The sequence below is a fragment of the Vombatus ursinus genome, unplaced genomic scaffold (genome assembly GCF_900497805.2).
Source record: "Vombatus ursinus unplaced genomic scaffold, bare-nosed wombat genome assembly UNPS02014778.1, whole genome shotgun sequence".
Classification (NCBI taxonomy): domain Eukaryota; kingdom Metazoa; phylum Chordata; class Mammalia; order Diprotodontia; family Vombatidae; genus Vombatus; species Vombatus ursinus.
In genome coordinates this window covers 5,298,945-5,315,070 of record NW_020954556.1, presented here as the reverse complement: position 1 = coordinate 5,315,070, position 16,126 = coordinate 5,298,945, and the positions used below count along the sequence as shown (strand labels likewise).

The window sequence follows — 16,126 nt, the reverse complement described above, 5'->3', positions numbered from 1 at the left end:
TTGATTTTTACAAGGGATTTCAAAATCTGTGGCCCCAGAGAGGAGTGTAACCCTGCATCAGAATCTAACTCTGCACTGGTATCCCCAAGAGATACTTCCCAAAACTCCACTAGCCACCGATATCATGAAATTGGAGATATCTTGGATTCTTCATAAAGAATTTGGGCAAGAAGGGGAGACGAAGCCACAGCAAGAGATATAAAGTCACGTTCAGTCTAGGGGTCCTTCTCTAAGTTAATACTATTTGGACAATACACAGTTAAACATTTTAGCTCCTCCCCACAAAGATTCCGTCAGCTATTATTTGCAGTTGCTGGGGTCTTTGTTTTGCTGAGATGCTGCATAGACTGGTGAGATGAATTCTGCCCTTTCCTCCGTATCACTGAGTTTGAAAGGATTTTATCCCTTTAAACAAACTATTCTTCCAAAATCAGTTTATCCTCCTCCCTATGAGAGGAAAAGAGTCTAAGCAGGGAAAGTCTATCTTGGCTTCTGCAGCCAGAAGCATTTGGATTGGCTGTTGTTATTTCCAGTTGTTATTTCTAGTACCTCCTCTCCGCCTTGTTATTGTGTTGCCTAGTTCCTACTATAGGAAAGAAATTTGCATGTGATGTCAGCTGTCGAGGTTGGGAAACTGGGCAGTTCTGGAGAGAAGCAGAATACACATCCGGCACTTAGTATGAGAGAAGCTGCAGAGCTGACTGTTTCACTCCTGGGTAGAAGCCGTCTAACTATAAGCCACTAGAGTTTTCCTCAGGGTGATAAACAGGAGAAACAATGATCCAGGAATATAATGGGAGTCAGAAAGAAAGGGAAGGGCAGGGGAACCTCTCAAACCCTGCATTAGTAATACACAAGGGGAGCATGGTCTCTATACAAGCAACAAGTGGGAATCTTCCTTTAAATTTTCCTTACCCGTCGCAGCGAAGCCCCTCTATTTCTTGTTAGACATAATAATCTTAACATCAGCAACCCCAAAACAATAAGCAGGAAAACTACACTCAAAAGTATTCAAGGCAAACAAGTCCTTAGTCATTGTTACAAAGGAATAAGCCACACTAAAATGATTATGGGCTAGAAGGTCTTAAATAATAATGAGGAACAACTGGGGTGGGGTGGGGTGGGGTGAAGGGGAGGGGAGGGAAGTCTACCTAAAATAACCAAGGGGATTAAACAATGACTGAAATGGTTGGGCCAGAGATGATATCAAACTCAGTAATTTAGGATGCTTAGAGACCATTCTATGGAAGGGCATCTTTAAGTCAATGACTAAGCCAATATAGGCCATGAGGCAAAATAAACAGTGGCTTTCAGCATAAAAATGATTCTAAGTCTTTTAAACACATATCTTCATTGGGATTATCATGTGTCAAATAAAGAAGACATAACCAAATCTGAAGTTTAATAATGTCCCCACCTCTGCCTCTTAAAAGTCCTAGGGGACTTTTCCTTCCAGGGAAGCTCTTGCATCATCACTCACCACGCCTCAAGGAAGCCTTTCCTGATTCCCCTAGTTCTAAGTACTCTCTTTCCTCAATTATCCAGTTTATACTTAACTGTTTATATGTTGTAGCCACTCAGTTGAGTGGGGGGGGGGGGGCAGGCTATTTTTCATTCTGTTTCTGAATTCCTAGAACTTAACACAATACTTGCATACAGTAGGTGCTTCATAAAGACTGGTGGTATTGGATTACATTGCAATGTTAAAGATGATCTTAATTATGAGTCATGTAATTACAAAGCCACTGCTCATTAGTGATCAGTTTATAGACATTTGAAACTTTAGTTTCTGGCCTTTCCGGTGCCACAGAATAAATAAGCAACATTTACCTCATTCATTCTCTCTTCCTTCACAGTCAGATGGAAAAGGTCATGGTATTAGAAAAGGTTAGATGCCAATTGGGCCTTTCTACCACATTTATTTGATCATTTTGCAGAGGCAACTGGTGGCCCAGTGGATAACAGGCTTCATCTGGAATGTGAAAATCTTGAGTTCAAATCCAACCCCAGACACTAACTGTGTGACCCTGGTTAAGTCAACAGTTTGCCTCCATTTCCTTGAATGCAAAATGGGAATCCTAACAGCACTTATCTAACAGGGTTGCACTTAGCACTGTGCATAGTCCATAGGTGCTATATAAATGCTTATTTCCTTCACTTCCCTCTCATTTCCTCTCCTCCTGAGTATTTCTCCTGAGTCACCCACAAAATGCAGTGGTAAACAGAGTTGAACTCATCAGATTAGTGGTTAAAGGCAGGACTGTGGAGCAAAACTGCCAACGTTTAACCATTTTGTACTATGTAACATCAGAACAAGTAAGTGGACAATTCTAAGTCATACATCCTAATCTCCTACTCAATTTAAGAAGTAATTCCTTCTAAGGTGACCCTTCAATGGTAGCCTTCACTCCTTTCCTTCCCCAGCCGCCAGGACAGTCAGGGCCCCCTCCCACAGAATCCATTTAGGGGGCAGCAGCCCCCCAAAAGTGCGGCACAGCTCTGGACTTATCCCTATTACCCGAACGCATTTTCCCTAGCCCTCCCTCCCTTAAGCTTCCTAGTTCCTTCAGTGTATTGTTTTCCCCCAAAGGATGTGAGCTCTGCGAGGGCAGGTGTTTTACCTTGTTTTATATTCCCAGCACATAGCAGGGTGCTTGGCAGTAGCTGATGCTTGATAAATATTTACTGATAGATTGACTTGAATAACTCCAGTAAGGAGAGCTCAGAAATTCACAAGGCAAGCCCACCACAACGTTGGATATCTCTAATAATTAGCACCGTTATTACAACTCACAAAATTTCCTCAAAATTCTGTGAGGTGGATGGTATAAATATTATCCTCATTTTGCAGATGAGGAAACCCAGGCTTGGAAAGATTAAAAGACTTTCCCAAAGTTGTGCTTGAGTTGTTTCACTGGAGGAGACAAATAGGGTAAAGTGACTTGCCCAGGGTCACATAGCTAGTAAGTATCTGAGGTCGGATCTGAACTCAGGTCCTCCTGACTCCAGGGCTGGTGCTCTATCCACTGCACCACCTAGCTCCCCCAAGGTTGCTTAACAGTTAAATGCTGGAGCTGGGACTAAAACCCAGGTCCTTTGGACTTTAAGTTCAGGGCTCTTTCCATTACACTATACTAGCTCCTTTATGTCGGGCCCAAAATCTGTTTCCTAAATGCTTCCACCCTCTGGTCGTATTTCCACACAATGTAGGACAACACAGAACAAATCTATTCCTTACACGTGGCAGCGTTAGAAACCTCTGAAAACAGCTTCTCTGTGGCTCTTTGGTTTTCCCTAATAAACATATCCAATCCCTTCAACTATTTCTTAAAAAACACTTTGTTAATAAACAAATGAGTGTTTTCGAGAGTTCCCCTTATCCTTCCATGTGTCGGTGCCCCTCTTAAAAACGTGGTACCCAGTACTGAACACAGAACCAGTATGGAGTACAGTAGAACTATTACCTCTGGAAATCCAAACAACATTTCTGTCAATGCAGATTAAGAAGGTAGAAGCTTTTTAAGCAGCTCTATCACATTCTGTTTCTGATCACTGAATAGCACCAAGTCCTTTTTTCACATGAAAAAGTAACACAATCAGGGTTTTCCCCATTCTATCCTCATAAACACAATTTAAAAAAAAACTAATTGCAAAATTACATTTATCCCTAATAAATTCCATCTTGCTATATCGGCCCAACAATCTGGCCGATTGTGATTTTAAATTTAAATCTGTAGATTTTTAGATCCTGATGCTACTGTCTATTAATGTCCCTGTTCTGGTCTTGTGACAACTGCAAATTTGGCAAGTGTACTTCTGTGCCCTCCTAGCATTCTATCATTGTGTATTTATATCTATGGTGTCTTTTCCCCCAAAAATGCAAATCACTTACTAGATTCCCTAAGTGGATAAATCCCTATCTTTCCTTGTATCTTTTGACCCCTAACCCAACCTCTGTTGTCATCTTCACTGGAACCTCCATACCTTCCATCTTTCGGTTTTTTCCAAGGCCGTCCATCAACCCTGCACTAGCTACACTCTCCTTTTAGCTAGCTCAACCATGTAGTAATAGTAAGTGAGGTCAATTCAACTCTGTCCTCTACTTTGCAGTCCCTTGCCAAACTCTATCCCTAGACTATTCTCACTATCCTTTGCTCCTATTAACGTGTGGCTAAATAGAAAACACTGAAACTGTGCTGATTGGTCTGCTACACATTTATGTTATTAAATCTTAATTAGGCCTTTACAACACCAAGGCAAACTTTCTACTCCTTCCTAATGGGTTAGGCAGTTAGGTGGCACAATGGATAGCAGCTGGGCCTGAAGTCAGGAAGAACTTGCCTTAAAATCTAAACTGAGACGTTTGCTAGCTATGTGACCCTGATCAAGTCACTTAATCTTTGTTTGTCTCAGATTCCTCAACTGTAAAATGGGGATAATAACAGTAAATGCCTTACCAGGTTGTTGTGGGGATCAAATGAAATAATATTGGCTAAGCATGTCGCACAGTGCCTGGCACACAGCAGGCGCCACATAAAGGCTTATTCCTTTCCATCCTCCTAAGCTTCCATTTTAAACCTTCTCGTCTCTCCTCAACCCTCTCATAGTACCTATCTCCCCCTAAACTTTCAGCTGGGAACTTTGTCTCATACTCCACTAAAAAATGAGGCCATTTACTGAGAGCCCCCTCTCCTCCCCTCCTCATCTCATATTACTTAAACATCTTCCCTCGCTATCTCCACCTTCATTTGTCCCTAAACTCTTTACATCAGGGGTTTGCAGCCTGTTTGGTGTTATGGACCCCTTTGGCAGGCTGGTGAAACCTATGTACCCCTCAAAGAATAATGTTTTTTAAATGCTTAACATAAAATTTACAGTATTACAAAGGAAACCAAACATTAGTGAAAATCAAAATGAATCTAAGTTTACAAATCCTCTGAAATCTGTCCCTAGGGACAGTCTACATGCATCCTTGATCCCACTCTCCCCTTTTCTACAGAAGATTGCCCCAACTACCATCCCCACCTTGATCTAACATTCCCTGTTGCCTACAAATACACCCATATCTCCCTGATTAAAAAAATAACAACAAACCTCCCACTTGATCCTACCATCCTTTGCCTTCCCTCCTCTTTTCAGCTAAGCACTCTCTTCTAAATCCTTCATCACCTGGCTTTCAACCTCATCATTCAACTGAAAAAGTTCTCTCAGAGTTTACCAATGATCTTTCAATTGCCAAATCTAATGACAAATAAATTGCCTCAACCACCCACTAACTTCTCACACCTCCTAACTGTGGGAATCCCTCAAAGTTCTGGCCTAGGACAACTTCTTTCTTCCTTCTATCTCACTTAGTGATTTCATCATCTCTTATGGATTTATTTATGCTCGTTATGCAGATATGCCCAGATCCATCTATCCAGCCCTAATCTTTCTCCTAAGCTCTAATTCGCCACTGTTTCAAACTCATTATGTCAAAAGCAGAACTCATTGTCTTTCTCCCCAAAACCCTCTCCCCAACTTCTCCACTGCTGTAGAGGACACCACCACCCTCTTGGATATCCAGGCTCACAATTCTGCTGTTATCCTCAATTCCTCATTTTTACTTATGTCCCACGTCTGATCTTCTGTCTACCTTCAAAACATCCCTTGTTTATGTCCCCTTCTCTATACTTAAACAGCGACTGATTGGTCTCCTTGACTTCTGTCTCTCCCTACTCTGATTCATCCTCCACTTAACTGCTAAAGTGTCGGTCTGAGCACCCGTCACCCTTCCCTCTTCCCGCAATTCAATGAACTCAAGTGGCTCCCTCTTACCTCCAGGATCAAATATACTATATTTGATTTTATATAAAATCCTGTTTGGTATTTAGAGTTCTTTACACACTGGTTCCTTTCTACCCTTCCAGTCTTCTAACCGGGACTCCCTTGAGTGCCTTCTACGAGACCGTCCCACTGGCCTACTTGCTGTTCCTCTTACACTCTATAAAGCCTTCGTTCAATTTCAAGTTTTAGGAGCTATTGCTTGAGCACCGGCAGACCTCCAGTCTGTGATGTTCTTCCTCCTCACCTTCCTCACTTCCACCTCCCGGCTTCCTTAAAGACTCAGCTCAAATCCTATCTCTTGCAGGAGGCCATTCATGGTCTCCTGACCTGCTAGTGCCTTCCTCCACTTAAGGAATTACATTTCATTTACTCTGTAATTATCCTGTGCCTGCACCTGGTTATTTACAGGTTTTCTTACTCATTAGAATGTGAGCTCTTTCAGAACAGGGACTGTTTTTGCCTTTCTTTGTACCCCTAGCTAGGAGCATAGTATCTGGCACATAGAAAACACATAAAATGTATGCTCACTGACTTTGGGAAGTACAGCACTTTTTTCAGGTCACTAAGCCCCACTTTGTACCAAATACTTAACTAAGGTACTATTTTTCTGAAACATGCAATTAATTCTCTTCTCCTCCCGTTCCCTACCCCCCAACCCTTAACCACCTGTCAGAGAAATAACCTGTTAACCAAAAACCTACTCAAATATTATCTCATTAATCTGTCTCTATAAGACTGGAAAAGCCAACTTTAAAGATAGGCACAAAGAAAACAAAAACTTTATGATTAAAAAAACACTCAAGACTGGTACAACCATTCTTCCTTTTTCTACAATTTACCAAAGGTTATTCTCTAAATCTAGAAAAACTAAATTTATTGAACAGTGTCTATCTACTTGATCAACAAAATAATAAATTGTGCTTATTTTATCTTTTGTACTCAACCTAACAGTTTACTTAAAAGACAATTACTGTCTTCATTTGAAGACACTAGCACATCAAAATGGTGGTTATTGAGGCTGGCCAAAAAGGTTAATAACTGGAACACTAGCAGTTCTTAACTGGATAAATCACTTAATCTCTCATTACATCAGGGAACTCTTCTAATATTATAAATTGTAAAGCAAGTACCGATCTGCATTTGTAAAAAGAATTCCCTATACTAATGAAATCACAGATCCTATTAAAAAAAAAAAAACCAAAACAACCCAAATCTTTAAAGGTAAACTTTGGGTTAGAAACAAGGGAACCTGCAGCCCCCGAGACCACATGTGGCCCTCTAGGTCCTCAGGTGCAGCCCTTTGAATCCAAACTTCACAGAAGAAATCCCCCTAATAAAAGGATTTATTATGTAAAACTTGGACTCAGTCAAAAGGCTGCACCCAAGGACCTAGAAGGCCACACGTGGCTTGAGGCCACAGGTTTCCCGCTCCTAAAACCTAATCTTACCTACAAAATGTAGCCTTTTAGCCTTCAAAAACTCTTACAGCCAGATTCAAATGTAATTGGGAAATGTTTAACAAAATAAAAACACAAAACATAGGTAAAGTTAATTTGTGCTTTTCTAAGTCAATATGCAGCCTGGAGGACTGATTCTATTTCGGTTTAACAGCAGTGTTATAAATAAGAGTACTAGATGTTCTATAGATAGACTGTAGGTGGAGTTACTTTTTATGCTACCTAGTCCATAAACATTTAAAACACTCGAAGCTCCTACTATACTTTTTATTTCAAAGCCAAATAGTTACACCTAAAAATAATTTATTTTTTCTAAAATGAAAATCATTACATGACATTAAAAAAATTTCTTCTTTACACACTAAATCTATTATCTGAGTGAAGTAATATTATGTTCCATCCTGGGAAAATTACCAAGAAAATAATTTTTTTAAATAGGACTTCATTAGAGTGATGATATAATATTTGCTGAGTCTATCATACATTGTAATAATTCAGCACACAAAGATAAGATCTTGCACTTTGGCCTCATAATACAAATTAAACAAAGAAAGATAGGCAAACATTAAAAACAACAGGCAAATCACACTAGTTAGAACTAGCTGGCAGTAACAAAAAACTTGCCTTTATATATTCAATCATGCTAATTTGGTTATCATCCATTTTCAATGGAACCTGTACTGCTCCATAATAAAATGAATTTTGAAAAGAAAAGCTGAAGATGGTTTACTTGGGGAAACTGTTTCAGACTTAGTGATGAATTATTTTGTCCATGATAAATGCACAAAGGAAAGAAAAATATGAAATGGCCCTCGGTCTCATGGGGTCCACCTCCAAATTAATAATAATGATGGCAGAATATTTTTACATGGGCAAAAGATGTCATAAAATCAGTTTTTAGTCCACTTGTGAACATTAAATTGGATGTTAGTACTCTGAAGATGAGCTGTAGATACAATGACCAACAAGTGGACATGCCACTAGAAGAACCCAAATCACATCAATCTGGACGGTCTTGCCATAAGTAAAACCAGAATATAAAAGAAAGTTGCAATTAAATGAAAGGATGATTCCTAGATTTCTTTTTGGAGAAGCAACTAGTGAATTTCTCATGTGTCCAAAACCAACAAGAAATACTTCATGGGACACTTGGTCATTTTGTACAGCACTGCCCACGACAAACTTTATCTATAAGACCACCATGACGACAATTAGAGTTTATGCACCAAAATCTGTTGTAGAGAATTAGAAAGTTAAGAAATGATATGGAAAAGTCAATAAAACTCTTCAAAAATCAAAATAGATTCTTAATATCTGGTGAATTCAATGCAAAGGCGGGCATAGGTATAAAACACATTGGAATATATGGTTCAGGTGGAAGAGATGACAAAGGGTAAAGGTTTATAGGGTATGAAGACGCCCAACACCTGTTCAAGTAGAGAATTAGGAGGACAGAAATGATGAGCACCAGAGAAAATCATGAAAAATGAAACATTAAATGACAGAAAATTACTGGTTATTTCTATGGGAGCAGTCTCTGAATCAGCTGTCTATATAATCAGACTACCAACTTTTAAAACATATAAAAATAAATACCAAATAAAAATAAAAATGTGAATGTATGGTACCTAACTGAAATAACTTCAACCTAACCTATTAAACAAGTAATTGGATAAAAAATTAGAAATGAATAAAAGAACAGACAATGACACAGACTTTCATCATCTGCTAAGGAATTTAATCAATATAAATTAATGACCATAATGAGTAGACCTAGAAGGTCTATAATTACTTCAGTCAGCAAACATTTTATCTCATCACCAAGTATAAAATATGTGGAAGCTAAGAGTAATGCTGGTTTAAAATATCAAGTCATGGGGCATCTAGGTGGCACAGTGGACAGAGCACCGGCCCGGGAGTTAGGAGGACCCGAGTTCAAATCCGGCCTCAGACACATAACACTTACTAGCTGTGTGACTCTGGGCAAGTCACTTAACCCCAACTGCCTCACCAAAAAATAAAATAAAATATGAAGTAATTTGTCAAATTTTACAGAAGATGGAGGGAGACTCTGTACTATCACCTTGGAAAACAAAGAGTAATGTAGGGAAAAATGAGTTTATAAAAAGCTGGAAGAGATTATCCAACTTGGACAATCTCAAGGAAGTTTGATCTATAAAAATTTAAGTGACACACTTTTTTCACTATCAATTAAAGAAAAGCTGTCATTCAGATATTGAGCTACATAAGGAATGGCAATCAGAAAAACAATTAAGTCTACTTAGTTGAGACCAAGTTGATACAGAGGAGATGAGGGGTTGAGAGATGGAGTGTCCATGACTATGAAAGAAGGAAGGATGCTAAAGCCTCAAAAAAAAATGCCTCAGATAATTATCATGACTAAAGAAAAGCAATCAAGAGAAAATCAGTAACACTCATCCATGTGCCTGTTTTCCTATCTCTACAAAATTACAAGACTAATCACAGAGAGGCGTTCTTACTGAAACTATCCACAAGAAGGGAAAAAACAGGCTTTTGCAAATAATAGCCTGCATTACATAGCATCTTTAAAGTTACACAACTGACTGAATGGTGCAAAGAAAACAGGAACTTACCAGGCCATATTACTTGACAATTTTAAAAAAGTACACATTTAGTAGAGTAAAATACAGCCTTAAACACATTTCTCTAAAAAATATTTCCTACAAATGTAAGATTCCTCAAAATTTAGAATAATAAAAATAACTTTATTCAGTAGATCCTCTGGTTATTAATATCATGTGAGGTCTAAAAGGGAAATGTGCTTGCCAAATTATTTTCCTATTGCAATTAAAGAAGTCTAGCATAAAGTCCAAATGGAAGAGAAAGTCCTTCTATATTGGGGGATTTTCACCTGTGGTCCAAGAACGTGGTTTTTTAAAAAATATTTCTGCAACTGTATTTCAATTTAACTGGTTCCTTTACAATCCCGTGTATTTTACATCATGAACTTAAAAACATTATTTTGAGAAGGGGTGCGTAGGCTTCACAAGACTGCCCAAGAAATCCATGACACACAGGGCTGTTTGTCCTTCCTTCTAGAAGAGGACCATGATATCATGGAGGTGATGCCATGACACGCAAGTGAACTGGATGTAAATGAGGGAGGGCTGTGCAAAGTCACCAGCCTCACTTTCTCCTCGAGAGCCATCTGGGCCCAGTGGCCAGATACACATCAGGAGGACTGGAGAGAGCCCCAGATGCGTGAAAGACACACAAAAAGAATAAGAAACCCTGCTATAGTTGGTAAAGCCCTCCACATGCTCCTGCTTAGATAACATTCTACTGACTGGACCAAGCTCTGGAAGTCCATTCCCTCTATCTAGATGTACACACACAACATACACACACACACAGAGATTTTTTAATATAAAATATTATATATATATACATTCATTAACACACATATACATATGTATGTATGAATGTATGTATATACATACACATACACATCTATTGAAGAGATACTGTAGATGGACAATAAATAGGACCCAGAAACTGAATAGGACGGAAGGTGGGGCTGTCCCTGGGAAATTTCACAGTGTTTTTAAAGACCCTAAGCTTCTCCCCAAAATAAAGGTTCATCTCTTTTAAATAATTCTGTACTTCTATTTGTGTGGTATGGTTGTGGAGAATACTACCATCTCTCAAGAAATGAAACTATGAGTTACCAAAAAATTAAAGGAGAAGCACATGAAATGGTAGGTGACTAAGCTACAACACATTTCCAATGAAATACAGCTTCAAAGAAGAGGTCTAAAAGATGCAAATGGACAGCTTGCATATTTCACTAGTACTCGTGAGGTTTCAAGAGTTCTAATACTGGGAGAACTCTTCCACAGGGGATTTTAAAAAAGAGCACAGAATTATGATTTTAGAGCTAGAAAGAAAAACCTTAGAGGTTTCACAGAGAAGTGTGAATGGGGTTCAATCTGCACCAATGGAGGGAGTATCCATTTTAATGAGATCACAACTCCATCAGAGCACTGTACTTTGTATCTTCAAAGTATTTTATAATCACTGAGTGATACATGACATATTAATTAATATATATATGAACCTGTTGAGGAATGGGAGGTTTGCCCAAATTTTGTTTAACTAATAACAATTTGTAGTGGAAGAATTTATGGGAGGCAACGTGGTGGAGTGGAAAGTGCTGGATTTGAAGTCAAAGAACTTGGGTTTGAATTCTACTTCTGCTTTTTATTACTTGTGTTATCTTGGAAAGAGACTTACTTAATCTCTCTGGGGATTAGTTTTCTCACCATTAGATTAAATAACTTCTAAGGTCCCTTCCAACTCAAAGTCTATTATCTTCTTCAAAAGTATTCAACAAGTCAGAAGAGTAAATACAGTTGAGTCAAAACTTGAAGATGGAGGTAAACATTAGCAAAACAATCAATGGAAACATAAGAATTAAGTAAGCAATAACAAAGTCAACTCACACAAAGAGGGAGAAAAAACTATTAGTCAAGTAATATTGCTAGGCTAAAGATAGCATTAAGGTACTATTTTTCTGAAGCATTTAATTTTCCTCCTTTAAACCCTTATATAAAAGTAAGAAAGAACCTACTAATACCATCTCATAAATTGTCCCTACAAAGTAGAGAAGTCACTTTTAAAAATAGACACAAATGGAGTAAAACAGTTTCCCCAAACCAAGTAACACAGTAGTTTTGGGGCTAGTACTGGGACCTATTCAAAAAGACTCAGATCTACCTAAAATTCCAGGAAGGAGAAACTAATGTTGCTTATTTAATCCCAGGTCATTTATGCCACTTCATGCTCTAAACTATACTATTAAAGGCTCCATTCCCAAATCCTATAAATTTTCTCCCTCCATAGCTCTGCCCACGTCAATTTTTACACCTAAAATATCCTTCTTTCCCCTATTAAAATCACCTGTTAAAATCCTGTACATCATTTGAAGCCCAGATGAAATGTCACCTTTGCCAGGAAGCTTTTATCCTTCCAGTCAGGAGTGTGTTGGATCTGGACTTCACTTATTAAAACCTATTTGTAGTTACTTTGGGTACTTACTACGATCTGTTTTTATTATATTTCTTTCTTTTCCACATATCTCCCTTCCTAGAGCATCTCTAAGGCAGGGACATCATATTTTTAAGAAGTCCCCTATGTTTTGCATGACTTCACGTGTATAATCAATATATTGTTTGTCTTCTCAAAAGATGGAAGAAGGGTGGGAGGGTGAGAATTTGGAACTCAAAAATTTTTATAGTTTGTTATAGAATTAGTTATATAGTTATAGAATGTTTATAGTACCAGAACCTAGCACAATGATACGAAAATAAGTTCTTAATAAATCCAAATGTTATAGAAATAAAATATTATGTGAAAAAAGTAAAATAAAGTGAAATTAAATATCAAAGAATTAGGAATTTAGCTTTTATCACTTTTCTGCTAAATAAAATTGGGTTAGAGGAAAAGTTCTAGATGTTAATATTAGAATTCAATTAAATAAGCCTCTATTAAAGGCTTACAATATGCAAGGTCATGTAGGTCCTGTGCTAGGTACTGGTCATACAAAGACCTTACCCCACAAAAATAATGAATAACCCCTACCCTCAAGTAGCTTTCATTTTACTAGGGGAGGGGAGAAAAGGGGAAGAGGGAAGTGTTACATGTAGATAAGTAAATACAAAAAAATATCCTTAATAATTTCAAGAGGAAAAGAACAAAAAATAACTTGGGGAAACCAAGAAAGGCCTTGTGTAGCCAGGTTATCTACCAGGCACAAGTTGGGGGAAGGAGATTCCAACTATTGCATATGTAGGGAGAAGATGAAATATCACATACAAGGGATATAGCTTGCAGGCCAATTTGACTTGGAGAAAAGATGAAGGGCAGTAATATGAAATAAGGTGAGCACAAAGTGCATGAATAAAATATTAAGAGAATGTCTTATTCCCTAATATTTTAGTTCATACTTGGAACAAATATTTATTAAGCACTTATGTGAAGGGTGGAGTGGGGGTTGGTGGAATACAACTTGTACTGGAATATAATACCAGGTAATTGGAAGAGGATGAGAACACTAACTGCACCAAGTGACACTTGAGCTTAGCCTTAAAGAAAGACGAGGATTTCGAGAGGTGGTGATGAGAAGGGAGTCTATTCCAGGAATAGGGAATTCGTATATAGAGGCTGAGATAGGAGATGGAGTGGCTAGAAAGTAAGCTCCTTGACGGCAGAGCCTGTTCCGTTTTTGTCTTTATATCCCCAGGGCCAAGTATCGTGCCTTCTCTATATAAGACACAAGTATTTGTTGAATTGGCTTGAATGTTCTATTAACGGCTAGTACTTCAGTTTGGCTAGAAAGTAGAGCCCATAAATGAGGCTGGAAAGGTAGGAGCCATAGTCTACGTCAGGGATGGGGAACCTGCGGCCTCAAGGCCACATGTGGCCCATCAGGTCTTCAAGTGCGGCTCTTTGACTGAATCCAAACCTCACAAAACAAATCCCCTCAACAAAAGGATTTGTTCTGTAAAACTTGGGTTTGGTCCGCACCCACAGACCTAGAAGGCCGCATGTGGCCTGGAGGCTGCAGGTTCCCTGCCTCTGAATGATTAGTGTTTATTTCCTATTTCTGAGTTTATGTGGGTTTCTGTAACTTCCTCTATTTAATGTACACATGATGCATCTTACAAGCTTATAGTGAATGTGTCTTCATAACTTTTTTGGGGGGAAAATCTTTCTGGTAACCATTTTCACCACTTTTCATTATTGGCAGGGAATTAGCAGCCCTGATAACACCAAAAGCAAAACATCCCATTAAAAACCTAGTGTTTAGTTTGGACAAATGAGCATATGCCCACTAATGGAGGTTCAGAAGACTGTAAGATAATGTGTTTATTCATAAAGAACCAACTTGTTTATCAAAACTCATCTTTGCTGTGAGCTAGTTTTAAGTGAGATGAGGCAGACCATCAAAATTTTTAAAATATTTCTGCCCTTCTACTTCACCCCAGCTCCAAAGTCATGTAATACATCAAAGGGCTTCACCTGACCACTTCTAGGTAAATAAACAGGTAAGTGAAGAAAATTAATGTACTAGACAAAATCCTCAATGCAGATGTTATTGACTGTCCTCTCTTAAAAATTATCAAAGAATGTATATCTACCCCTTGAACATTCAAAAAATTACTTCTAGGTGACACTCTTAAGTCCCAAGAGACTTGATAAGTCACCCAATCAGTACTAGCTGAGTAATCAAACCCATTTAGTGCATTGAAGAGAATTCATTTTTTGTATGTTCAGCTTTCTATTAGATAGTCTCTGATACCAGAAGTATGTTTTCCAGTCATCTTCCTGAACCTCAATGATGATGCTGATTTCCCCAGAAACTGAACATCTTAATCCAAAGGGTGAGGTACAGAGATCTCATTTCCCAAACAATTCCTTTTTTTTTTTCTTAAACATAAAGGGATCTGGAGCAGAGCATTCATACCATCATATCCATGACTTCAACCTGATAGAAATCTGAAAGGTAATGCCCTCCAAACCCTTTTCCCACTAATGGACCAACATAACTGAACATAAAAAACAAACAAACAAAAAAAACCCAATTCTAACATATTCATTGTTGAACCTTTATTTCTCAGTCTCTTTAAGCATCTCAGGACAGACTGTGGTAATTATTTCCAGGCAAGACTGCTGAGACAAGGATTTTGACAAAGGCCATAACCATGAGAAAATTATTTTCTTTGGATTGGGGACACAATTAATTACACACTAAAGAATAGAGTTCTTAACCTTTTTTCTGTGTGTCACGGACTCATTTGGCAGTGTGGGGAGGTCTATGAATCCCTTGTCAGAATAATGTTTTTAAAGGCATAAAATAAACTACACAGGATTATAAAGGAAACCAATTATATTGAAATAATTATAGCAATTTTAAAGGTCCTCCCCCAAAAAAGAGATCCCAAGTTATGAACTCCTGAACTAGAGCCTAACTATAACTCACTCAACTACTTAGAGTCTGTAAGCTAAAACTGTAAGACCACATAACTAATGAAAATTAAATTGGTATTTTAGGATAACTAAACCCCCTTCAATGAAATCCCTAACAGGATTTCAGAAAACCAAATTCTCCCATTTACTAGGTCAAATAAGAGCAAAGATCCACTGTTTTTAAAAGAATGCCTTCAAAGAATGATTTGACATTAAAATAGCAGTGTTGTTTAAAAAAAAAAAGATCAATAGAAATCTCTAGGCTTGATTTGGCCATGTTACAAGTTGTATGATTCTAGATGTCAGTTTCCTCAGCAGTAAAATAGAAAGACTGGTCTAAATAATCCCTAAAGTTCTTTCTAGCTCCAAAAATCTATGATTCTATAAAAACAACGTACCTATTTTTCAAACTGATAATTTAAACGTTCCTAATGTTCTTTCTCTTTAGGTGACTAATCTTAGTAAAATGGCACAGACAGTCAAGGTATAACTCTCAAAGATTAGTTTCTTAAAATAATTCTTTAGCACTACCTGGCCCCATTCTTCCCACCTGTCCTGATCAAAAGAGGAGAAAAAAGAGAACAATGATGGTTGTGAGATTAATCTGGTAGAGCACAAAACCATAATGGAACTTTCTCTTTCATTAATTCAGTTCAATTCAATACAACAAACATCTGTTAAATGCTTACTATGTGCAAATGTCAGGTACTAATGATATAACAATGAAAACTATGGTACAGTCCTTGGTTTCAAGAAGCTTACAGTCTAACGGGAAATAAAACACCTAACTACTCAAAAAAGTATGATACAGGGTAGAATGTGAAGCTGGACAA

At 38.0% G+C, this 16,126-nt stretch overlaps 1 protein-coding gene across 4 annotated transcripts in view; it reads right to left on the bottom strand.

The window, feature by feature from the left end:
• The window catches only part of SLC20A2 (solute carrier family 20 member 2), a 115,596-nt gene that overhangs the window by 86,991 nt on the left and 12,479 nt on the right, over positions 1–16,126 (bottom strand). The window lies entirely within an intron of this gene.